Source organism: Astatotilapia calliptera, chromosome 19 (assembly GCF_964374335.1).
Source record: "Astatotilapia calliptera chromosome 19, fAstCal68.1, whole genome shotgun sequence".
Taxonomy (NCBI): domain Eukaryota; kingdom Metazoa; phylum Chordata; class Actinopteri; order Cichliformes; family Cichlidae; genus Astatotilapia; species Astatotilapia calliptera.
Window position 1 is genome coordinate 1,158,528 of NC_137440.1, and position 25,724 is coordinate 1,184,251.

At 43.1% G+C, this 25,724-nt stretch overlaps 2 long non-coding RNA genes across 10 annotated transcripts; one reads left to right on the forward strand and one right to left on the reverse strand.

Moving 5' to 3' along the window:
- The first annotated feature begins 785 nt into the window (after positions 1-785).
- Positions 786-6,678, forward strand: LOC113012192 (uncharacterized). 2 transcript variants are annotated; one of them, XR_013903844.1, is made up of 4 exons: positions 786-1,320; positions 4,611-4,768; positions 5,195-5,252; positions 6,204-6,664. It is a non-coding gene; the product is annotated as an uncharacterized LOC113012192 (long non-coding RNA). The 2 variants fall into 2 exon arrangements; XR_003270661.2 differs by lacking the exon at positions 786-1,320 and adding an exon at positions 2,202-3,878 and having other exon boundaries at positions 6,204-6,678.
- A 2,008-nt stretch (positions 6,679-8,686) lies between these two features.
- LOC113012773 (uncharacterized) lies at positions 8,687-13,873 on the reverse strand. 8 transcript variants are annotated; one of them, XR_013903779.1, is made up of 7 exons: positions 13,213-13,873; positions 12,431-12,505; positions 10,614-11,382; positions 9,998-10,123; positions 9,643-9,750; positions 9,422-9,537; positions 8,687-9,279 (listed from the first exon to the last, which is right to left on the reverse strand). It is a non-coding gene; the product is annotated as an uncharacterized LOC113012773 (long non-coding RNA). The 8 variants fall into 8 exon arrangements; XR_013903781.1 differs by lacking the exon at positions 12,431-12,505 and having other exon boundaries at positions 13,213-13,861; XR_003270738.2 differs by lacking the exons at positions 12,431-12,505; positions 13,213-13,873 and having other exon boundaries at positions 10,614-11,104; positions 11,203-12,424.
- Between the last annotated feature and the right edge of the window lie 11,851 nt (positions 13,874-25,724).

A 25,724-nucleotide genomic window follows, 5' to 3' on the forward strand; every position in this document is an offset into this window, starting at 1 on the left:
TAAACAGTAGTGGAAACAATAGCACTGTTCTGAACATCTGCTTTGCCACCTAAATGCGTGGCTCGGTACACCCGGTTTGTCAAGGAAAAGTTGTAGTTTTGGATCAATCTTGTTGGTCCGGTGATTCAAACAGACTCTTTTTTTATAAAGTGCTTTACAACAGAAGATGGCGCTACACATGTTTTTAAAACCTTGGCACTTATTTCTTAAATCCACACAGAGTTACATCTATGTCGTTTTTTGAGAGCAGAGCTCCATGATGTATTAAGCTTTATACGTGTAGTGTTTCATTTACACTTTCAGGCACACATTAAACATTAAATTATCAGGTTGTTCTACAAACTCCCTGGAGTATGTTACAAGGTTAACTCACAATACTAAAACATTTTGTGATGGCACCTTTAGTGAAATAAAGATCATTACTGTTTGCTATAAAATTAAAACTTTGCCATGCCTCTGCACTACACCATCACAGAATTAAACTCACTGTTTAATGTAACGGTCTGTGGATGTTTTAGCATCTGAAATGTAGCTGCTTGTTCTGTTTTGTGAGGACTGCAAGGAGCTTTGAGCAGCACTTGGTTACATGTATCAGTCACTGACTGCTTTTCTACTCTATTGGAGCACTTTCTTACTACAAGCCTCTTTCACACACACACACACGCACATTTATGTAAGCTAAATGAGAGTGTGCAAGCACTTTTCGCCTAACGTTCACACACAGGAGCAACTCAGGGTTCAGTATCTGCCTCATGCAGCCAGGGGATCAAACCTTCCATAGACGTATGATTAGCCAACACGTTCTCACTCCCAACTCGTCAAACGTGTGACGCATGGTCAGGCTCCCTCTGCTGCACTTATGGACGCGCAGGGTACCCCTCTCGCGTCGGGAATTGACGTGAAGGGTCCTCCGATTGAAGAGATTGCCGTGGAAGTGCCTTTTGTCGGTATATTTAGACATTTTCCAAATCACATTGTAGTGACGTATACAGAACACAATAAATTATATAATGTAAACAACTACCTGAAAAACAGGTAGAACAATACTTTTGTATGGTTTATTGCATTTACGGAGGGAGTGATGTATGCTGGGTAATGGCACAGCTAGCTACTGGGTGACTTTATTCACCCGCTTCGGCTGTTATCAGTCCATACAATGGGCGTCATTAGCACAAACCAGTCCCATAGATATGGACCATCTCCTGCTAGATTGTTCAGAAGGTTGTTCTCATCCATCCAGATGGAGGATCACTAACAGGAGCGTGGAAGACTCCAGAATCCACTCTGGCTGGAATCCGGTGGATACAGCAGTGTTTACAGGTAAGACCATTTAAACGGACAGCATTTATAGAAAAAGTCAGCGAGTGTCAATAATGTTAATGTGGTTATGTTAGTAATACACCGAGTGCTAATATAACAGCTTTTAGATGCATTTGTAGATGTTATTACGTGTTTTACCGTCTTTATTGTGCTAGCTTAAAGTTACGGTGTAAACGTTAGCTTATATTGGAGTAAAGCTGTTACTGGTTAAACGATGTTAGCACAGAAATTCAATTCAATTCAATTCAATTCAATTCAATTCAATTCAATTTTATTTATATAGCGCCAAATCACAACAAAAGTCGCCTCAAGGCGCTTCATAGATACAGAGAAAAACCCAACAATCATATGACCCCCTATGAGCAAGCACTTTGGCGACAGTGGGAAGGAAAAACTCCCTTTTAACAGGAAGAAACCTCCGGCAGAACCAGGCTCAGGGAGGGGCGGGGCCATCTGCTGCGACCGGTTGGGGTGAGAGAAGGAAGACAGGATAAAGACATGCTGTGGAAGAGAGACAGAGGTTAATAACAGATATGATTCAATGCAGAGAGGTCTATTAATACATAGTGAGTGAGAAAGGTGACTGGAAAGGAAAAACTCAATGCATCATGGGAATCCCCCGGCAGCCTACATCTATTGCAGCATAACTAAGGGAGGATTCAGGGTCACCTGGTCCAGCCCTAACTATATGCTTTAGAAAAAAGGAAAGTTTTAAGCCTAATCTTAAAAGTAGAGATAGTGTCTGTCTCCCGAATCCAAACTGGAAGCTGGTTCCACAGAAGAGGGGCCTGAAAACTGAAGGCTCTCCCTCCCATTCTACTTTTAAATACTCTAGGAACAACAATTAGGAAATATTAGCTTCTGTCATGACTGATGAAGTTACTAGTTAATAAAGTTTCCAGTAAAGTGTTTAATCGCAGCCACAGACTGACAGCAAATATCTCGATTAGCTTCAGTGCATCTGTAATAAATATGTGCAAGTTTCAGTGCTTCGTTTAAACTGTATGATACTTATACTGACCCAGGGTCAGTGTAAAATACAATCCTAGCTGTGTGAACAAAGCCTGGCTCCTTTAATCCTGCATGACAAACCTCAGGATGCAGGCTATTATTACTCTTTCCTGCTGGCACACCTGTCACACCTGAGAGTCAGCTAGAAACTTACAGTGACGTGGACATCATGCAAAGACTGCCAGACTCTGTAATACTGCAAATGATCAGTGACTCAGGTTAACACTAAACTTTAAACGGCACCTCTGTGTCTCTGTGTGCTGAACATCTAGGATTGAGTCAGGCTGCATTGACTGTGGGACTTTAATGTGTTAAAAGCAGGTTGAAGACGGCTCAGAAACATTTGAAGATTAAAATTTAGCATTATGGCTGCTGGTGGTTTGTAAAGCCTCTACTCAGCTGTATTTTTGTTACTAATTTATGTTTGTTGTTGTTTAACACAGATTTCAGAAGAGCAAATATGCTTAATAGTTTAACTAGATTTCATTTGTCAGTGTGGGACTGCTGAGTCACCTGAAGAACTCGTTTCATTCATTCTCCACATGATGTTCATTTACAGAAATGTTTCACAGGAACTGATTTCTCCCAAAGGGTGAACTAGTGTGTTTCCATAGATTACCTCTGTATGAATGTACTTCTTAAATGAAGGCAAGTGTTTGTCCTTTTTTGTTCCTCAGGTACAGTACGTGATATCAAGTGTCACGATCCTGGGTCTTAGGACCCAGTGTTTTGAGTTTTAGTTCATTTTGATGTTTATAGTATGTTTAGCTCATTAGGCCTCCTATGTTGATTTGCTTATTAGTTCCCCCTTGTGTTTCAACCCATGTTAAGTCTCCCCTGCCCTTCATGTCTCTCTGTGCCCCCTCTGTTCTGTTTATGGTGTGTCTTTGCATGTTGGAGTTTCTTGTTTTCTGTCACCCTGCATTGTGCATTATGTTCTCATGGTTGGTCTTTTGTTACTCCCTCTAGTCTAGTCTCTTGTGTTCAAAGCTGAGTATTTCCCTCTGTGTATTTTGGTTCTTAGACCTCTGCCTTATGGTTTGTCTCTGTTTCTTAGTTGCTGTCTCCACTGTGTCTAGTTCGCGTCTCTGTGTGATACTTCCTGTTTTACTTTGAAGGTCCATGCCTCATGTGAGTGTTTCTAGTTTTGCGTCTCTGTCTCGTCCAGTCCTGATTTCTCCCAGCTGTGCCCTCCTTCTGTGTCTCATTCCCTCGTTATCCCTCTGTGTATTTAAGCCCTGTGTTTCTCTTTGTCAGTGTCGTAGTCTCCATCATAGCGGTGTGATTTTTCCCTGTGGCTCCTTGTGCTTTAGTTTTCCCAGTTTAGTTTATTTTGTATTGTTTTTCGTGTCCCACTCCACGCCAGCAATAAAGCTGTGTTTTTTGAGTTTACCTTTTGTCTCTGTGAGTTTGCGTTTGGGTCCTTCTTCTGCCTGCCACACAGCCGAACCATGACATCAAGGGCAGGCGGTCAACACTGGGGGTAGACAAGAAGCAGACGTACTTCCAAGAGGGAGCTGCAGTGAGGACACAGCCAGGTCACTGAGGTCAGAGATCAGAATCTGAAACAGCTCAGGTTTATATTTTAGAGGTTATAAAAATCAAAATGTATTATTTAAAGAAACCTTTAAATAATAGTCATAATTATGATTATTATAACAAATATAAAACATTTAAGTGGATTTTCTGTTGCACATATTGTGTTAGCTCTGCAATAAACTGGCAGCCTGTCTTTGTCCTGTATCAGCTGGGATAGGCTTCATCCTCCCGCAACCCTGAATTGGATACATTGTATTCCAATTATGTAATCTGATCATTTACAAACTCAAGGTATCTAATCAAAATGTAAGTAATAATTATAAAATGGGAAAGCAGAAATAAGTGTGACATGAATGTAACCGTGTTAGCTGACATAGAGGACAGCTACATGTAGTCTGAAAAACCTTTGTTGTCAAGTTTGCAGGTCTATCAGCACGAGACATTCTTACATAGAAGAGACATTAAAGTCTCTAACTCAGTGAAGCATTATTGGTCCCGTCTGTTTGGATAAATATAGTAAGTTGATGTATGTCCATTTATTGACACATTTTCTTAAGTGCTTATCCAGTTCAGGATCACAGTGGAGCTGCAGCTGGATATGTTCAGTAAATAAACCTTACAAAAGTTAACAATAAACCTGCATCCATGTACGTTGTTGTCCACAGGATGAGAAAATCAAACTGGAAGACTGTGGAACATGTTAATAAATGTTTGTGTGTTTATGCCTGCGTCTTTCACAGGAGGCGCTGGAAGGTTTCCCTAATAGTTCCTGGTGAATCAAAGCAGAACCATAAAGGTTGCTGGACTGCATGATGGCCTTACCCCTGAGCCGTCATCCTGTTAAAGGAGGAACCAGTTAGAAGCTGTTTTCAAAGTAGCTGAGCAGATTTCATCTCAAGTAAGCAATTAACTGTTTGTTCATCTGTTCTGCCACTTAAAGAGCATTTAAGGACGTCTTTCGAGTGTCCAGCTGAATTAATTCTACTGGCTCTCATGGTCATTTGTTATTATAGACATATTTTTCATCTTCATCCAGCTATTTAGTAAATTCTATCTATTTAGTAATATCCGTCAGCTATAAAATGTAATATAAATATAAAAATATCTAAATATCTCCTGCCCTTTATGTTTTAATGATGTAAGTCTGTTATCGTGTTACATTAGCATTCCTCACATATCAATGAGATGCTGTACAGTACAATCCTACTGACACAGCAGAGGGATAACGACGGCTATTCAACATCGTTACACGACACATTCGAGCTGCATGATGCAGACAAAGTGACTAAATCATCTTTTTTGTGGTTTATTGTCTTCAAACCAGCAGACAAAGCTGATGGCAGAAGATGTCAGAGAAGAACTTCAGGCCGTGGACTGAAAAGGTATTTTTTTCTTGTTATCAAAGACATTTGGAGTGACGGCTTCTACAAGTGGTTGTGCTAAAGTAAAGCTTACAGTCTAAGAAATCACAGTGTTGATATTCAGCACAAAGAGAAAAGCTCACTTGTTTGAATTTATTTACAATCAAAGTTTTATAAATTCTGACTGTAAACAGCATTTACAGCTTTGATATTGTTTGACACTAGATATCAGGTTTAATTTAAAGGTTTCTGTGTCCCAATGAGCCATTTACACTGACCAGTGTTTCACTTTAACTGTAACACATTCATTATTTAGTTCCAACATTTCTAAGAGAAATAACTGAATGTAAAAATGGCAGCCCTCAGGCCAGGTTTAATTGATAGAGATATATGCATGCATTGTGAAATTTATGTATCCCATATAATTGTTATTCACCTAATCATGGCATACCCACCCCTTCCTCCCAAGTTAACTGCAACCCAAAAGAACTAGTGGGGCTATTTACACACTCACAACCAGTGTGGGGTAAAAAGAGCCACCAAAAAGCTGTCAGCCACAGATGTGCTAGAAGAGTTAGAAACTCTACTTATGGAGAAACTTTCTAAGTCTAACAGGGGACAGGTCCTCCTGCCCAAATAACATGATATAACCCCACATACAGCCCAGCCATAAAATGAACCAAGTCATTTAGTTAAAGACAGCATGGGACCAAATGCATGTAACCAGCCTGCACCAACCTGACATTTCTTCCTCCTGAATTAAATGAATGAATGGATGAAAGTTAAATGACTACAAACCTAAAGCCACTAGTTCCCACACTGGAGCTCCCTGACACTGTGTGTTAACCGTATTTGGCTTGTATCAACAGTTGTAACAGGCTAAGCCACCTGAGACACTGCATTGAATTTGTTCCTGTCTTAATGATTTCAGCTGACTGGTTTCAGCTCAGATGTTCTGCTTTTTCATTTCAGTAGATCAAAGCAGCTCGTGCTCTTTCTGCTTCCAATTTAGAAGAAGAAGAAGAAGGCGAAGGCTTCAGCAAAGTGGCGTTCATGGTCTCAGTGAACAGTCACGGTCACACACTGCATGTGGTTTTAAAAGCAACATGTCTGTTCACTACAACGATCGAGATGTGTAATATTAGTGCAGCTACGGTTTGTTTTTGAACATCAGTTCTGTTTTCTACTTTGATCACTTAGACCAAAAAAGTGTTGTTTTCAGATTCTTTCTTTTACATCTATAAAGCACCTGCTCATTTTTTATTACAATTAGTTTCACATAAATGTTAGTGTTTCCTTTATGATCTTTTAATGCTTACACTACACTGTACACATTAGAGACATTTCTGTTACCTGTTTCTGTTGACTCAGAGTTGTGAAATGTTCTTTTATTTAATGCACAATATGAAGTTCATAATTTTCTTACAAATAAAATGACAAACATGAACAGCTGTGCTTATTTCTGAGACATGAGTTTTTGAATGTGTTCATATTTAGCAGTGTGCATCTGTCTGCTGAAACTGTAATGGTGAACCTGAGGTGATGGTCAACAGAAGGCAAATATATATCAGTATAAAACAATATTGAAGTAATGTCTTTACCCCCTGCAGCGTGTGGACGCAATCACCTTATTCACTGTAGTAAACATGCACCGCTAGCTCACGTGACTGACTGTCTCCATGGTTACATCGTATATTATTAGCTATGTAAACAGCTTCCAAAGATACCGCCATAGCTCTCTGCAGCTGTAACACTTAAACACTTTGCAAATCATTTTACGTTTTTGATAGTTATGAAGACAGAATGTGTTTTTAAGGTCATGCTAGGCGGTTGCTATGGTGGTTGCTGTGGACTTGGGTGGACCGCGTCCGATTCCTGTTATTAGCTGTCCGCCGTAGGAAGGCTGCGTTCCATTTACAAGTAGTGACAGTCTGCCGCAACTCGAACTCAAACCCGCTTTGTTCTTTAATTATAGGCCTTTTATAGCCGTTCATGACACGCACACACATAAAGCACTTTGCCTCACCATGAGAATGCAACTTCACCTAACCTAACCTTAAAGTATCTGATATAGGATAGAAAAATGAAGCAACCAGAGATTTAATGATGAAGACTCTGGGTTCTGTAGTTCACGTTTTACAGTCCTGAATGACTCTTTGCATATGATTTATTGAAGAGGACTTTAGAATGCACTTTACATTTAGACTGTTGCTGTTTCATTTTTTACATTGTTGCCGTGTTATGTCATGAATAAGGTTCACCTGCTGGGGGTTTGATGGATCAGCTGGACAATACAGTCAAAGACAGACTTCATTCATCATATGCAAGAATCCTAGTTGGATTTTTGTTGTCATTCATGTTTTTGAACCAAATATTGAAAACAATTCTGACAGACTGGATACCTGGTCAGGGTGTACATTACCTTGTACTCAAGCATCCCAGGACAGAGCCCTGCCCCACCATGAGCCTGAGTGGATACGTGGTTATTAATATAAAAGGACCGATACTGAATATGAATATTTCATGGAAATTGAATTATAATACGAATTAGTAATAAGGGTTTCTCTGCGCCCTTATCTACCCCATACTCAAAGAGCTGCAGGCAGAGAGGGTGACAGGAGAGGATGGCACTGAAGAGAAGATGCTCGGTTTCTGGAGTCTCCTGGTCCTGTCAGTAGGATGCATCTGCTGTGTCTTCTCGTGGATGCTCACCTACCTTGACTCGTTCCAGCCTGGTATGGATTTCCCAACACTGCGGACAGTGGCCCACGTCAGAGACGTTTAATATTGATTACATATGTCTGAATCGCTAACCCTAACCCTAACCCTAGCTCAACAGACCACAGTGCCCTGGACTGTCAGTATTATTACATGCTGTGAACATAAGTACCTTTGATCACAGTTTAAAAGAGAAGGAATATTGAAAAAAAGATCAACATTGTGATATTATTTCTTCCAAACTGACCAGAAACATGCTTGTCAGACTCTCACAGCAAAGGATCAGACTCACTGTGCATGACAGCTCAGGCCAATGATGTCTGTTAGATTGTCAGTTGTTTAGTGCTTCTGTACAGTTAGGGTCACCGTCTCTATTTCAGAATAATTAATATGCCGAAAACACAAAGTTGATTGTCTTCCAATATTCTAGCATAATTAAAAAACTTTGACTTTGTAAGTACATATTATTAGTCCTAATGCCAGCATGATTCTTCATAACTCCTGCTTTGAAATACTGAACTTTGAAATTGACCTGATGAAAGATCATTTACAGTGGCACTCTGTCAGGATCATTCTGACTGTAAGATCACTGTATTAATCTGAATCCTTCTGAAATGTGCTGTGAATGAATGCTGATGCAACTCACTGTGGGAAAGCTGTTAATAAAATGAATCTGTGACACATGCAACACATTCACAGAGGAAGACGACACAAAGGGAGGACACGCAGAGGCTGTGTTGAAGTCAGAAATCCAAATCTTTATTAAAAAACAGGCGGCGGTTACAAACAGGAAGACAAGCAGTCCATCAAACAGTCTACAGGGTCAAACATACAGAGAATTCAAACAGCAGTAAAAAATAACTGGACACTGAAAAACTTAAAGCAATGTGAGACGCAATAAAAGGAAGCAGCGCAGTATATTCACTGAATTATCATCAATTACAAAAGAGAAAAACGACGATTTTTAAGGATTATTTTCTTAAATGCAGTTAGAGTGTGTCTGGTAAAGATGGAAACATACAGAATGTAAACTGTGTGAGTTTGTGAACTTTGTTAGTAACAAATGAGGTAAAAACCCAAAACAGACAAAACACAGAAAGAGGCTCTCACTATTCGTTCATAATTAGAAAGAAACATTCTGGTCGTGGATTTTTACAGTCTTAGTTCCGCTCGCTGTCATCATTATAATCATCATGATCAATGGCGAGGTCCTGAGGTGGGCGGGGCTGTCTCTGGTGATGTCACCATGAAGGAACAGCATCTGGCACGTGTTGGTGAAACATCTCAGTACGCTGGTGTAGTTTCCTCTCCAGCTGTTTGACATGTGACACTTGAACATTAAGGGGAAGAAGAAGAAACAGTGTTAGGTCAGGTGACCACATGGTTTCTAAAGTAACTGACAGGAAGTAACCAGGCCGTTAGAAATGGATGGCATGTGTTTAGAGTTACTGGAGTTGGGTAACTCTACTTACCAAAAGCAGAAGCACACAGATGAAGGATCAGATGCTGAATGTTGCAGGAACATGCTCATGTGTGGTGGTCATTCAGTGCTGCAGGTTAGACAGTCCAAGACTGATATGCTGCCCATCTGAGAGTTTGAAAACACACATGCAAAGATTTATTTTGTATTACAGTCAAAGTTGGATGTTCATTTCTGTCCTTTAAAAATGTTTGTGTATTTGAAAGCACTAACATTTAAGGATGACTTGGATCGTCTCCTTTAAAGGGGAGACAAGTGTGTCCACGGATCCACGTCACTTTACCTGGATGATGACTCCTTCCCCCTCACTCTGAAACACTCCTAATATAACCAAGCAAATAAATAATATTGAAGATTTACTTACATCATTACAAAAACATCAAAAACATCTCCCTTTGATTCTATTTCTCCATTCCTGCTGAACATCAGGCAACAAATATCTCAATAAATCACAGTAAAATGTAAAGCACATATTTTCTTTGTCTAACCTCTGCAGAGCCTCTGTCAAGAAAAACATAACTGTAAGCATAAAACAAATATACATTTCATAACACGTCACTGGACAAACCTCGGTCAGCTGATTTCCTCTGTGCAGTGCAGACGAACATCAGTCAGCAAGTGACTCTGCTGGTTCTTCTGAGGAAACACCACCATCTCTCCACACCGTCACCATCTGTGAGCACAAACTGCTGCTCTGCCAGCATGTAGGACATCACATATCACACACACAGGGGTGAAGAAACATCAGAGTTCAACTTTGGATACTTTAGATCTAAACAGATCAAAGTAGCTCTTAGTTTCAACAATCAGTGAGCAGACAAACAATGATACCAAACTGATTCTGTATGAATACAATATGGTATTTTCAATACAGGTGTCAAATTAATTTATTAAAACTAATACAGATATATGTATATATATTTTTTTTGATAAATTAGTTTGCTAAATTATAAGAATATATATATATTTTTTTCATTTAACAATTGCAACTGAAAGAAATTAAATATTGAACAAAAATATATTGTCACATTCTGAGCATGCTCAGCACGCTGACAGACTTGAAGTTGCTACAGATTTTAAGAAGTGATAATTATAGGGCAAAAACTTCTCTTTTTCATCCGTTTAATCAAACATTTGATGCCTCAGCTGTCTCAGTCCTGTAGCGTTCTGCAACTACAACTAACCTGAGGCTTGGATTTGGCTGCAGGTGCCCCTGTACATCCTTCTCAGCAGCACACATGTTGGTACCATTTAATCCCACTTCTTCCTGAGCTTTGCTTCATCACAAGACCAAAGGTGGCATCCCGTGTCAGTCTTATCATCATCCAGAAGAAACATTTGAAGAAACATCATGGAGAAGAAACATTTACGCGCCTCCTGGTTTTGTTTTCTGATCCTGCAAAAAGACTGAGGACAACAAAGCCCAGAGAACACGAGATACACAACATCCAACATTCAGACTCAACAGCCTCCATAAATGAAGAGCACCAGGTTGGTTCAGTTATAGTAGATATAAGCATACTTCACATTACTGGGTATGAATAATAATGAGGAGGCAAACTTTGAAGATGCAGAGCATGATGTCCCATCATCAGACTGTAAACAAACATCCACCAGGCTTCTTTGTTGCCAAAATTGATGATTCTCCCATCAGGGATCAGTAGAGTGTATTAACCTGTGGTATAAGCAGCAGTCACTGAAATATTACTCTTTCAGATAAGAAATCTAGCACATAAAAGCCAGGGTGGGAGGGATCTCTGCAAACTGACTTACCTCTGCAAGTGTGAAGCTCAACAAAAATCTGACTCTCCAGTCACTGACAAACAAAAACTCCAGCTGGGAGATAGAAAACGCTGTCTGGGTCCTGCTGGATGTTGCTGGTCAGAGTCCCACATTAGCAGAGTGCTTCTTGGTCCCACTGACCCATGTGGACAGTGACTGTGGAGAACTGTTCTGGAAAACAGAGAAGAGAATTAAAATAACAAAAAGCCAAACAGGATTTCCACAAAGACTCTCTTGGAATCAGCAATCAAAAAAAAAAAAACACTGGTTCATATTTCAATTAAATATTAACAGGTTCCTTAAATGTACGCAGTTCAGATCTGATTTAATTTAATTTCCTTCACACAGCACATTCGTCCAGGCTGACAGGTAAACATAGAATTAATCTCAGGTAACATGACTCATAGTAGAGATTCAGTAAGAAAGATTGCAGGCTCTAATATTATTACCACACAATCCAAGGACACACCAACAGCTCAGATTTGTAGAACTATTTAAACAAATGTCTTCTGAATATTCAATTCAGGTTCACAGTGGGAAGGGGGGGGGGGGGGTGTCGTGGAATTTTTTAAATAAAGTCTGCAACACAGAAAGAGCTGTGATCAAGCTATTTATTACTGCGCCAACACACATCAAACATCACAGTTCAGTCATGTCAGCGCTGCCACAGAGGTCGTGCTCCTGCTCCTTTATGCATTCCAAGGAAGAGGAAGTTAAACTGATCACACCACACTTCACGCGCCTCACTATGAAACCTAACGTATCAATGGTTAAGCTGTTTTGTGCCCTTGGCCTTATCAGCACCTGTAAAGGGAGTTGTTTTCTCAAACTGCTGACGCTGAAGTAAGTTCATCTAGTTTTAGAAACTTTCACTGAACAGTAACTGTGTCACAACTAAGCACATGCATAAGCACTTAAATACTTCAAATGAGAATAACAGAAAATTTCTTTTACAGGAGCTAGAGCCTGTCCCAGTAGTCATAGGTAGAGCACACCTGGACAGGTCACCAGTCTGTCAGAGGACTAACACAGAGACAGACATCAGAGTAACAAATCTATTTAAAATTAATGTAAGTTTGCTGCAGCTGTATGTATGAACATGTGTTTCTGTGCTCACAGTCCACCTCTCAGGAACCTGCAGTTCACTTTTAGTCTACTTTAAACAGACCTCACAAAAGGCTGATGTGGCTGGATCAGTAGTCTGATTTAAGTACGATACCTTTGGCCAGGGATTAATCTGGTGCATCGCTTCACTGCAGTCTTACGTATTTTCCCCACACCTGAATAAAAAATACTGATATATACAAATAACAGCTTCAGCTGATGCAGCCTGACCCAATCCTAGATGTTCAGCACACAGAGACACAGAGGTGCCGTTTAAAGTTTAGTGATAACTTGAGTCACTGATCATTTGCAGTATTACAGAGTCTGGCAGTCTTTGCATGATGTCCACGTCACTGTAAGTTTCTAGCTGACTCTCAGGTGTGACAGGTGTGCCAGCAGGAAATAATAATAATAACCTGCATCCTGAGGTTTTTCATGCAGGATTAAAGGAGCCAGGCTTTGTTCACACAGCTAGGATTGTATTTTACACTGACCCTGGGTCAGTATAAGTATCATACAGTTTAAACGAAGCACTGAAACTTGCACATATTTATTACAGATGCACTGAAGCTAATCGAGATATTTGCTGTCAATCTGTGGCTGCGATTAATCACTTTACTGGAAACTTTATTAACTAGTAACTTCATCAGTCATGACAGAAGCTAATATTTCTGTGCTAACATCGTTTAACCAGTAACAGCTTTCCTCCAATATAAGCTAACGTTTACACCGTAACTTTAAGCTAGCACCATAAAGACGGTAAAACACGTAATAACATCTACAAATGCATCTAAAAGCTGTTATATTAGCACTCGGTGTATTACTAACATAACCACATTAACATTATTGACACTCGCTGACTTTTTCTATAAATGCTGTCCGTTTAAATGGTCTTACCTGTAAACACTGCTGTATCCACCGGATTCCAGCCAGAGTGGATTCTGGAGTCTTCCACGCTCCTGTTAGTGATCCTCCATCTGGATGGATGAGAACAACCTTCTGAACAATCTAGCAGGAGATGGCCCATATCTATGGGACTGGTTTGTGCTAATAACGCCCATTGTATGGACTGATAACAGCCGAAGCGGGTGAATAAAGTCACCCAGTAGCTAGCTGTGCCATTACCCAGCATACATCACTCCCCCCGTAAATGCAATAAACCACACAAAAGTATTGTTCTACCTGTTTTTCAGGTAGTTGTTTACATTATATAATTTATTGTGTTCTGTATACGTCACTACAATGTGATTTGGAAAATGTCTAAATATACCGACAAAAGGCACTTCCACGGCAATCTCTTCAATCGGAGGACCCTTCACGTCAATTCCCGACGCGAGAGGGGTACCCTGCGCGTCCATAAGTGCAGCAGAGGGAGCCTGACCATGCGTCACACGTTTGACGAGTTGGGAGTGAGAACGTGTTGGATTAGCAGACATCCCGCTTTACCTCCAAAGCCACAGTCACCTGGTAGTTGCCACATGTATTTTTTCATTGGTTTTTTGTGAGAAAGTGAGCTGCATAGGGGATTGGTGAACAGGAGAAAGGTGAGACGAATAGAAAGGTTCTCAGATGTCCACAGGCATCATACGTCAGACCCTCAGTTGACCTGCCAATGACCCGTTAGCGTCAGAGGCCTGTGTGTCTGTGTGTATTAGTGCATTTGAATTATGTAAAGAGACAAATGGTGCAGGAGTTACAACCCCGCGTGATTAGAAGGTGGGGTTTTTCATACTCATGTCTGTTTAAACATCGTTTAGCCTGATTGAAGCACAAATCTGCACTCGAGCGTCCATTCTCTGCACACGTCTGTAGGAGTAGTGTTTCTTATTTTATTTATATTTACAACAACCTTGCAGACAATCTGAGGTCTGCTCAATCACTGCTAGTTCACTTTATTAAAATGCAATTTGGGAAAGCCCATCCACATCATGGAATACACACCTCTGTAGCTGTTTATTCCTGCATTTATTCTCTATTATTCTATATTTAATTCAGCTTAAATACCTTTATTGTACGTATGCATTCCATGTGCAAGAAGAGGTCAAGGTGAGATTCACATAGGAGGAACAACAGGTGAATATATCTTGCCTTCACATCCTCCTTGTGCTCCCTGCAGTCCTCAATAACGCTGACCTGCTGAATACTTCCATACAGCCAGCCCTCCCCAGGGTCTCATACACCTAGGCTTGACCTAACCCCCAACCCCCAAGCTCCGACCATCAAGGACCAAGACCCAGTGAAACACTGAAGGGTCACGGTCAAGGGCTAAATGTTTGCTCTCACGCACACACAGCAGCTGTCATCATCCATCACCTGGGTGTGTTTTAGAGTCAGTCTACTTCTCCATGTCAACACAGACACTATTGATTTCCCATTCATCTCCACCAAAGACCTACAGGAAAGAAAAAAGTAGAACAAAACAAGAGGGGACATAAAATATGGAATAGCAGATGAGAAAAGGACAAGAAAAAAGTCCAGATGTACTCAAAAAATACATGATGTGAAGATATGCAGAAACGAGGTTAAAGAAAGGACAGGCAAGGAAGTGAAAAGAACAATTAATACAAAATTAGAAATTAAAAGGGTGTAAGGAGAACTGAGGAAAAATAAAATAGATGGAAAATACCCTGTTAATTTCTAAAACACTGATGCTTCTCTGTAGCCTGCAGACTTTACAGATGCAAGTACTCGGTGGACACAGCGCTGCACTCTCAAGCTAATTTATTTCCCCAAATGAATCTAGTTCTGGAAACTGAAATTCAGAGCAGCAATTGTTGCTGGGCTAGATGTGCTGAATATTTTGGCACAAAGTATTTGCTCACATAAAACTGGACAGATGCTGTAAGCGGAGCAGCTTGGAAAGTTCGTAATGGTTTGTGAAACATATTTCAGAGCACTCGGGTGCATTTTGCCTTTCACAAAATCCCTGACAGACTAAAGCATCTCAGTGTTTCCACAGTATTGTATTGCAAATGATTTCCTTGTGTCTGCTGTCACTCTATTTTTTTCTCATTGTTCTGCTGGTGAAAAGAAGAGGAAGTTTGTTTTGTCCTGTTCTGGTGTCTTCACTGACCTTCAGCCAAAGGCTGTAATTGCTATTGTGCATTGCACGATCCCCCAAGTCATGTTTCACCACAGTGTCTACAACCTGAAGAGCGATTGTGTTTATGAATATGCAGATGGTCATGGTGACGAACAGAGTAATTTGTCACTCAGCTTGAGAAATACAACTGTCCCCTGGATCCTTAACTGGTTTGAATGATGTCATACAACAGGAAGGCAGTACACAATCAAACCGTTCTCCAACTGGGCACGCTGGTCTAAAGCAGGAAAAGCTCTCCATTTTCAGACCTTATCATCTGAATATTACTGCTCATAAAATCGAGCACTGTGAGTGTATGAAGGTGTCTTCTTTTAACCAGAATGTTGTGTCTACTATGGTTTTGGAGATGAGATGGAGAACCTGCAAAAAGGACGACCGTTTGGTAGCAATCCATCGATCAAGCTTTTTTGGGATATTTGTACATTTTGTGTACTTTAACCCCTTTTTAATAATTCATGCGCATGCTGCACTCCATCTGAGGAAATTTGGGATTCAGTGTCTTACCCAAGGAAGAAAAGCAACTGAACTACTGATCTGAATGTTTTTAGGGGTCCCAGTAAATATAATCTGGAAAACATTAATGAGGAAAGTCACCATCAACTGTCTTTCTGAAACATTTCAGTCTTTGGGCAGAACTCCAAGCACAACGACAAATATCAAGTATTTCTAATTGTCCCCAACATAATTGCTGCAGTGAAGTGGGGTGGTGGCATCATGCAACCATCTAGGAATGGTAGCATGATTGGAGTATGGAAATGAAGAAAACCTGCTCAAGAGTACAGCAGAGCCCAGCAACAGCTCAGCTAACAGCAGCATAGTGAACCGGCCAACCATCACAATTCTGGACAAATGTGACCCACACTCAACCCTAACATCTGTACATCTAACTGTACATTACACACATTTCAGAAATTACCAAAGTTCAGGTCTGCTTGTAAGACCTGTGTAGAATGGAGCCAAACAGGCTTTTACAATGTAACAACAAATGCATGAGTGCATTCACACTCATGCATTTGTTGTTACATTTAAAAATTGTTATATTTAAAAATGGTTAGCCTCTCACGCGTCTATAAGTGCCTTGAGGTGACTATTGTTGTGATTTGGCACTATGTAAATTAAATTGAAATATTTAGACTGCATATAAAAGCTGAGAGATGGTTTCACCGTGTGTCTGTGTGTATGACCATGCTGGCCATGCTCTTGTTGCTGCAGCAGGCAGGGGGCAGGGGGGATGGGGGCATTTATCAGTCCTCTAAGTGGCTGTAGGAAAAGCAATGCTCGCTGGGAGTCGAGCTGACAGCAGTTTTCCTCGGATCGATCTGCAGCGCTGCTCCAGTTTATGACAAAAGAGTTCACGACACGGCAGTCACAAAGTCAATACCATGATAAATACTCTCCCTCCACTCGCTTCTGTATGCCACTTTACCAGGCATTTGGCCTGACAGTTATTACTCCCGCGGTAAATCCACTGACCAGAGGGGAAGAGAATAGAAGAACAGGCGCTCTGCTCCAGGTCTCCGTGCTGGATTTATGGACCCAGGTGGACCAAGTTTACTTAATTTAAAGAAAAGATATAAACTTTGTTCGATGCTCCTCTTGATGGCGAGTCACTGCTGCAGGTTTACTCTTGGGAAGGTGAAGGGAAACCCGTTAAATGCACAAACGTATCCTGTGCTTACGTTCACATTTACCTGTATGCAAACAAAGAAATTATGTCTGTGTTTTTTTACATCTTTGTCCAATCTTGTGGGTGATTATTAGGATGGCTGAAATAGTTTTTTCCTTTGGTGAGAGTGTAATTTGAATAATTATTAGCAAATTCAAATCTGGGATTAAACCAGCCACTGTCACAAACACTCGTTTGTTGTGACCAGCTAAAGCACTGAAACTTTCCATGGCACGATTGTTGCAGCAGCAGGGAAAAAAATCCCAGTAGTTCAATTTTCCATAAATTAAGAATATTAGGAGATGTTTTGTGTTTTCCTCTGGATCCTTGTGTAGCACTAATCCAACATGTTTACAGGTGAAAGTAGCCTTATCCTTGCATACGACTGGAAAATAGTAATCAACATAGCTGATTATGCAGATGAACATGACACTGGTACATATGAATATTTTCAATTATTCTTCGCCTAATAACTCAAGTCTGGGGTAAGATTAATGTTTTTTTAAACAAGGCATTATTGCGTTTTGAGTGGCAAGTCATCGTGTTACAGCATGACTCCTAATCCTGTTAGAGACTGAGAAACACCCAAGAGATCATTAAGATTTAAGTTGTTGCATCAATAAAACATTGGCATGGACACTAAAGTACTTTGCATCACATCATGCAGAGTATCTCAGGTATGTGGCACCCGCACTCAAGGATTTGGGGCCCTGTGAAAAAAATATCACTTTGGCCCAAACATGCCAGCCCTGAAAAAAAGAAACTGTACAAACACGAATCAATATCCTGCTTAGGTAAATAGATTTTTGATTTTGTGCAAGATTATTTTGATATGTGCAAGCCATGTGTTTAATGATCAACTCACCTACGTCTTCAGATTTCAGTGGGGAGTGTGGGAGATGGGAGTGGGACGGCTGTGCCTGAGCCAGAGGTTTGATGTTTTTCAGGTTGGCAGATAAGCGTATGCATATGTACATCAGTATATATATATATATGTGTGTGTGTGTGTGTGTGTGTGTGTGTATGTATATGTATGTGTATATGTATATATATATATATATATATATATATATATATATATATATATATATATATATATATATATATATATATATATATCAGTATATATATATATATATAAAATAAAAAAAAAACACCCAGCACGCCCCTGCGGGCGGTTTATCCTTCAAGCTCGGGTCCTCTACCAGAGGCCTGGGAGCTTGAGGGTCCTGCGCAGTATCTTAGCTGTTCCCAGGACTGCGCTCTTCTGGACAGAGATCTCCGATGTTTTTCCCGGGATCTGCTGGAGCCACTCGCCTATCTTGGGAGTCACCGCACCTAGTGCTCCGATTACCACGGGGACCACCGTTACCTTCACCCTCCACATCCTCTCGAGCTCTTCTCTGAGCCCTTGGTATTTCTCCAGCTTCTCGTGTTCCTTCTTCCTGATGTTGCTGTCATTCGGAACCGCTACATCGATCACTACAGCCGTCTTCTTCTGTTTGTCTACCACCACTATGTCCGGTTGGTTAGCCACCACCATTTTGTCCGTCTGTATCTGGAAGTCCCACAGGATCTTAGCTCGGTCATTCTCCACCACCCTTGGGGGCATCTCCCATTTTGACCTCGGGACTTCCAGGTTATACTCGGCACAGATGTTCCTGTACACTATGCCGGCCACTTGGTTATGGCGTTCCATGTATGCCTTGCCTGCTAGCATCTTGCACCCTGCTGTTATGTGCTGGATTGTCTCTGGGGCATCTTTACACAGCCTGCACCTGGGGTCTTGCCTGGTGTGATAGACCCCAGCCTCTATGGATCTTGTGCTCAGAGCTTGTTCTTGTGCTGCCATGATTAGTGCCTCTGTGCTGTCTTTCAGTCCAGCTTTGTCCAGCCACTGGTAGGATTTCTGGATATCAGCCACCTCCTCTATCTGCCGGTGGTACATACCGTGCAGGGGCCTGTCCTTCCATGATGGTTCCTCGTCTCCCTCCTCTTTCTTGGGTTTCTGCTGCCTGAGGTATTCACTGAGCACTCGGTCAGTTGGGGCCATCTTCGTGATGTATTCATGGATGCTCGTTGTCTCATCCTGGACTGTGGTGCTGACACTCACCAGTCCCCGGCCCCCTTCCTTCCGCTTAGCGTACAGCCTCAGGGTGCTGGACTTGGGGTGAAACCCTCCATGCATGGTAAGGAGCTTTCTTGTCTTTATGTCAGTGGCTTCTATCTCCTCCTTTGGCCAGCCTATTACCCCAGCAGGGTACCTGATCACGGGCAGGGCGTACGTGTTGATGGCCCGGATCTTGTTCTTACCATTCAGCTGACTCCTCAGGACTTGCCTGACCCTCTGCAGGTACTTGGTGGTTGCAGCTTTTCTAGCGGCCTCTTCATGGTTCCCATTCGCCTGTGGGATCCCCAGGTACTTGTAACTGTCCTCTATGTCTGCAATGTTGCTTTCTGGTAGTTCAATCCCCTCAGTTCTGACTACCTTCCCTCTCTTTGTTACCATCCGGCTACACTTCTCCAGTCCGAACGACATTCCAATGTCATTGCTGTATAGCCTGGTAGTGTGGATCAGTGAATCGATGTCTCGTTCACTCTTGGCATACAGCTTGATGTCATCCATGTACAGGAGGTGGCTGACAACTGCTCCGTTCCGTAGTCGGTATCCGTAGCCAGCCTTGTTAATGATCTCACTGAGGGGGTTCAGGCCTATGCAGAACAGCAGTGGGGACAGAGCATCTCCTTGGTAGATCCCGCACTTGATGGTGACTTGTGCTATGGGCTTGGAGTTGGCCTCTAGTGTTGTACGCCACATCCCCATTGAGTTCCTGATGAAGGCTCTTAGGGTCCCATTGATCTTGTACAATTCTAGGCATTCCAGTATCCAGCTGTGGGGCATTGAGTCATAGGCCTTCTTGTAATCAATCCAGGCAGTGCACAGGTTGGTCAGTCTGGTCTTGCAGTCTCGGCTGACTGTTCTGTCTACCAGTAGCTGGTGTTTTGCGCCTCTGGTATTCTTGCCAATTCCTTTCTGTGTCCTGCTCATGTATTGACCCATGTGCCTGTTCATCTTAGGCGATATGATGCCTGACAGGAGCTTCCATTTAGTACTGAGGCAGGTTATTGGTCGGTAGTTGGAGGGGACCGGTCCCTTCTTGGGGTCCTTGGGGATCAGGACCGTCCGACCTTCGGTTAGCCATTCCGGGTGTCTCTCGTCAACTAGCAGCTGGTTCATTTGTGCTGCCAGACGCTCGTGGAGTGCAGTCAGCTTCTTTAGCCAGTAGACGTGAACCATGTCGGGCCCTGGTGCTGTCCAACTCTTCATACTGGAGACCCTTTCTTGGATATCTGCCACTGTGATGGTTACTGGACCCTGTTCAGGGAGGTCGCTGTGGTCTGCCCTCAGATCCTCTAGCCACTGAGCATTGCCGTTATGGGTTGCGTCCTTCTCCCATATGCCCTTCCAGTATAGCTCCGTCTCCAGCCTTGGTGGTGCTGTTCTCTTATTGTTCCCTTGCCACTGAGAGTACACCTTTGCTGGTTCTGTGGAGAACAGCTGGTTTATTCTCCTGCCTTCTATCTCTCTGGTGTACCTCCTCAAGCGGCTGGCCAAGGCTGTGAGTCTTTGCTTGGCAGTTTCAAAGGCCTCAGGTATGGACAGCTTGCTGTATTTCTTATGCACCTTCTTTGTCGCACCTTTCTGCAACTCCGTTAGTTGGCTAACCTCCCTCCGTGCTACTTTGATCTTGTCCTCTAGCCTCCTTCGCCATGGAGGGTACTGCCCCTTGTGGCTGTTCAACTTGTAGCCAAGCATCTCACTGATCACTGCTGCCGTATTGTAGATCAGCTTGTTAGTGTCGGTAATCGTGGTTGTAGGTATCGTCCGTAGTGCTGCATTAACATCATCTAGCAGACCTTCTGAGGGTACTTCACGTAATCTTGGTAACCGGCTACGGGGGATCCAGGTTTCAAGCTTGGCCATGATCCTATTTTTCAGGTCAGTTCCTCTCACACTCAACGATCCTTCTCCTATCGCACTTGGGGCTATGTACCCAATCTCGGGTGGGGGTGATGATATCGCCCCCCTGACCTGGCGTCCTGACTCCTCCTTGCCGTAGCATTTGTGTTGTACCTCGTCAATCTCTAGCTGTGAGAGCAGTCCCTTCTTTCGAATGTTGGAACACTGAGCTACTAGTTGTTTCGCCGTCATTGTGGATGTTGGGTATCGAAGAATCCATAGGTCCCTCATCCTATTCATGTAGCCCCTTCCGCCGGGGTTACTTGTGTAGTAGCATTCCAACAACGCCCTGTTTTCGTCTCTTGCCCACCGATGCCTTCTTGTTCCAGTAGCCCACTTTTCGTCAGGGTGCCCTGGTTCCTCAACACCTGACGCATATATATATATGCATATATATATATATATGCGTCATATATATATATATATATATACACACACACACTAGTGATTAAATAAAGAAAATTTTAGATAGGAATGTAACGGAGGGTGGGGGTGGGGGGCAGATGGGATATTGGGACAGGAATGAGCAGCAGTACAAACTGAACAGTACAAAAGTTTTTGGGGTTTTTTTTGTTGTTGTTTTTTTGTGGCAGTTGTTACAATATTGCACTTTTTAAAAAATATAAATATCAATAAAGTGGAGTGACCAGTGCAGATTAAACAGAGTACTTGTGAAGCTGCAGGGTAGCTTCTGAGTGCTGTGTTGTGTGTGTTTAAGTGTTGTGGTTGAGGTGTCGTATGGCTTGGTGGTAAAGACTGTTTTTAAGTCTTGTAGTCCGAGCAGACAGGCTCCTGTAACGTCTGCCAGATGGTAACAAGGAGAACAGCTGATGTGCGCGGTGGCTGTGGGCCTTGATGATGCTGTGAGCTTTGAGGAGGCATCGCTGGAGATAAATGTCCTGAATGGCAGGAAGCCTCATGCCAGTGATGTGCTCTGCTGCCTTCACCCTCTGTAGTGATTTACGGCTGCTGGCAGAGCAGTTTCCGTACCAAACTGTAATGCAGCTCATCAGCAAGCTCTCGACTGCACACCTGTAGAAATTTGAGGTGATGTTGGCGTTCATGCCAAACTTCCTCAGCCTCCTCAGGAAGTAAAGCCGCTGGCGAGCTTTCCTGATAGCAGTGTCTGTGTGAGGGTCCAGGAGAAGTCCTCAGTGATGTTGACTCCAAGGAACTTGAACTGCTGACCCGTTGATGTGGATGGGCTGGTGTTCTCTGACTGGTCGTTTCCGGTAGTCCACTATCATCTGTCTAGTTTTGCTGGTGTTGAGAGTCAGGTTATTTTCCAGACACCACTCGTACAGCGCCATCACCTCCTCTCTATAGAAGAAAGTGTACTTTATTGGTCCCCGTGGGGAAAATCCCTCTCTGCATTTAACCCATTCACTCAGTGAAGCCGTCTCATCATTGCCTGTTATGAGGCCTATGATGGTTGTGTCATCCGCAAACTTGATGATGGTGTTGGACTCTTGTTTAGCAACACAGTTGTGTGTGAACAGGGAATATAGGAGGGGGCTAAGCACACAACCCTGTGGCGTACCTGTGTTTAGGATGAGTGATGAGGAGGTGTGCTTACCAACTCTCACCACCTGGGGCCTGTTTGTGAGGAAGTTTAGAATCCATCTGCAGATCGGTGTTCCCAGCCCAAGGTTGACGAGCTTCGTGGCAAGTTTTGAGGGGATGATGGTGTTAAATGCCGAGCTGTAGTCGATGAAGAGCATCCTTGCATATGTATTCCCTTTCTCCAGGTGAGTGAGGGTGGTGTGCGTTGCCAGGGCGATGGCATCCTCTGTGGCTCTGTTTGTCCGATAGGCAAACTGAAGAGGGTCCAGTGTGTCAGGGAGGGAGGAGCAGATGTGACCTTTGACCAGCCGCTCCAGGCACTTCATGATGACGGATGTCAGTGCAACAGGAAGGTAGTCATTCAGACAGGAGACCACTGATTTTTTGGGAACAGGAATGATGGTGGATGCTTTGAGGGATGTGGGGCCCACTGACTGCCTCAGGGAGAGGTTGAAGATGTTGGTGAACACCTCTGCCAGCTGGTCGGCACACACTCTGCGAAGCCAGCCTGGGATGCCGTCTGGTCATGGAGCTTTGTGAGGATTGACCTTTTTAAATGTCCATCTCACAGCTTCTGTTTTCAGAGTTAAAGTTACAGCCTCACTGTCCTCCTGAGGGTAGAGGATCTGCTCTCTGTTGTCTGCGTCAAAACGAGCATGGACGTGGTTGAGCTTGTCTGCGAGAGATGCCGTGGGCTGAACACTGCCTGTGAATTGGATTCTGATTAAATACAGCCAGTCTATCCCTATTAATGGCCTACATACTACTGGCTGTTAATGTGGCACTTAGCTAACCATTTCTTAATAAGCCATCACTCGAGCGTGATTTCTTCTGCACACAGGTTAATCACAGAGCTCCACAGGGTTCTGTGCTGGGGCCAGTTCAGAACTGATCCCGTCTGTGACTGAATACATGTAAGTTCAACCATACACTGAAAAGTTCTTTTGGACTCCTGACGACAAGCAACAAATTATGATGATGTTATGTTCTGTATGTGGTGTACAGTGTTGGGACTAACGCGTTATTAAGTAACGCGTTACAGTAACTACGTTATTATTGTGGTAACAAGCACGGTAACTAGTTATTATGCCAAAATCAGAAACGCGTTAACTGTTACTGGGATTTAGATAGGCTCGTTATTCGTTACTTCGTGTGGTGGCATCACGGAGCTTCCACAGATTCAGTAACATTAGCAAGTGGTGGAGGCAGCAGGTGGATGAAGGAAAAGGGAGGCAAGAGGAGAGACCCGAGGCGGCCGCCGGTCCGAGTGTCAGGTGAACTGAACTTCAGGTAAGAAGTTGTGATCTGCAGTCTCTCTGGGTCAGATATGAACCAAGTTTAGCTGGAGTTTATTTTCCTTGTGCTGACTTTTTCGTACTGCGTGCTAGCTAGCATGATGGAGTTTCTATACAGCTGGGTGGTGCTATGATGTTACTTTATTTTATTCATAAGGTTAGTTAGTAGAGTTGCCAACCGTCCTGTAAAAAACAGAATCGTCTCGTATTCAGAGAAAATATTACGCGTTTCGTATTGAGGTGAGTAGGGATGCAGTTTGTCCCGAACTTCAGCTACAATGGAAAAGACACAAAGCTGGACTTATTCTGTGTCTTTGCTGCACAGCTGCCTCTTCTGCTCTCATTCTCCCCCTCCCTCTCAGAATCAGAATCAGAATCAGAATGGGGTTTATTGCCAAATGTTGAGCAGGTTTACAACATTAGGAAATTGCTGCGGTGCTTCAGTGCAAACATGCTGTCATAAATAGCACTTAAATAGACATGGAAAAAAATAAAAGTAGGGATAAGAATTAAAAGTGCTACGTGGAAAGATATGTGCATGAGATATACATGAGATATATACATGAGAATAAGAATTAAGAGTGCTACGTGGAAAGATATATACATGAGTGCAGGTGGTGATCAGTGCCAAACATGGAATGATGCAGTGAACACAGCGTAGGGTCATGTGTTAGTGGTGGGAACAGTCATATGGTTATTGTTCATGTGTCCAACAGCAGAGGGGAAGAAACTGTTCTTATGGCGAGAGGTTCTGGTGCGAATGGACCGGAGCCTCCTGCCTGAGGGGAGCAGGTCAAACAGACTGTGTCCAGGGTGAGAAGGGTCAGCTGAGATCCGAGCTGCACGCCGCAATGTCCTGGAGGTGTACAGGTCCTGCAAAGATGGGAGTCTGCAGCCAATCACCTTCTCAGCAGAGCGCACAACACGCTGCAGTCTCTGTTTGTCCCTGATAGTGGCTCCAGCGTACCACACGGTGATGAAGGAGGTGAGGATGGACTCGATGATTGCGGTGTAGAATTGCATCATCGTCCGTGTTGGCAGGTTGAATTTCTTCAGCTGCCTCAGGAAGTACATCCTCTGCTGGGCTTTCTTGATGATGGAGGTGATGGTGGGCTCCCACTTCAGGTCCTGGGTGATGGTGGTACCCAGGAAGCGGAATGAGTCCACAGAGGTGATGGGGGTGTCAGTCAGGATGATGGGGGGGAGTGGGGCTGTGTGCTTCCTGAAGTCCACAATAATCTCCACTGTCTTCTGGGCATTCAGCACCAGGTTGTTGTGGCTGCACCAGGACACCAGACGTTCAACCTCCCTCCTGTAGGCAGACTCATCCCCGTCCGAGATGAGTCCAATAACGGTGGTGTCATCTGCAAACTTGATTAGCTTGACAGACTGGTGGGTGGAGGTGCAGCAGTTGGTGTACAGGGAGAAGAGCAGAGGAGAAAGAACACAGCCCTGAGGGGAGCCGGTGCTGATGGTCCGGGAGTCCGAGACATTCTTTCCCAGCCTCACGTGCTGCTTCCTGTCCGTCAGGAAGTCAGTGATCCACCGGCAGATGGGATCAGGCACATTCATCTGGGAAAGCTTGCCTCGGAGATGGTCTGGAAGGATGGTGTTGAAGGCAGAGCTGAAGTCCACAAACAGGATCCTGGCGTAGGTTCCTGGGGAGTCCAGATGCTGCAGGATGAAGTGTAGGGCCATGTTGATGGCGTCGTCTACAGACCTGTTGGCTCTATATGCAAACTGCAGGGGGTCCAGGAGGGG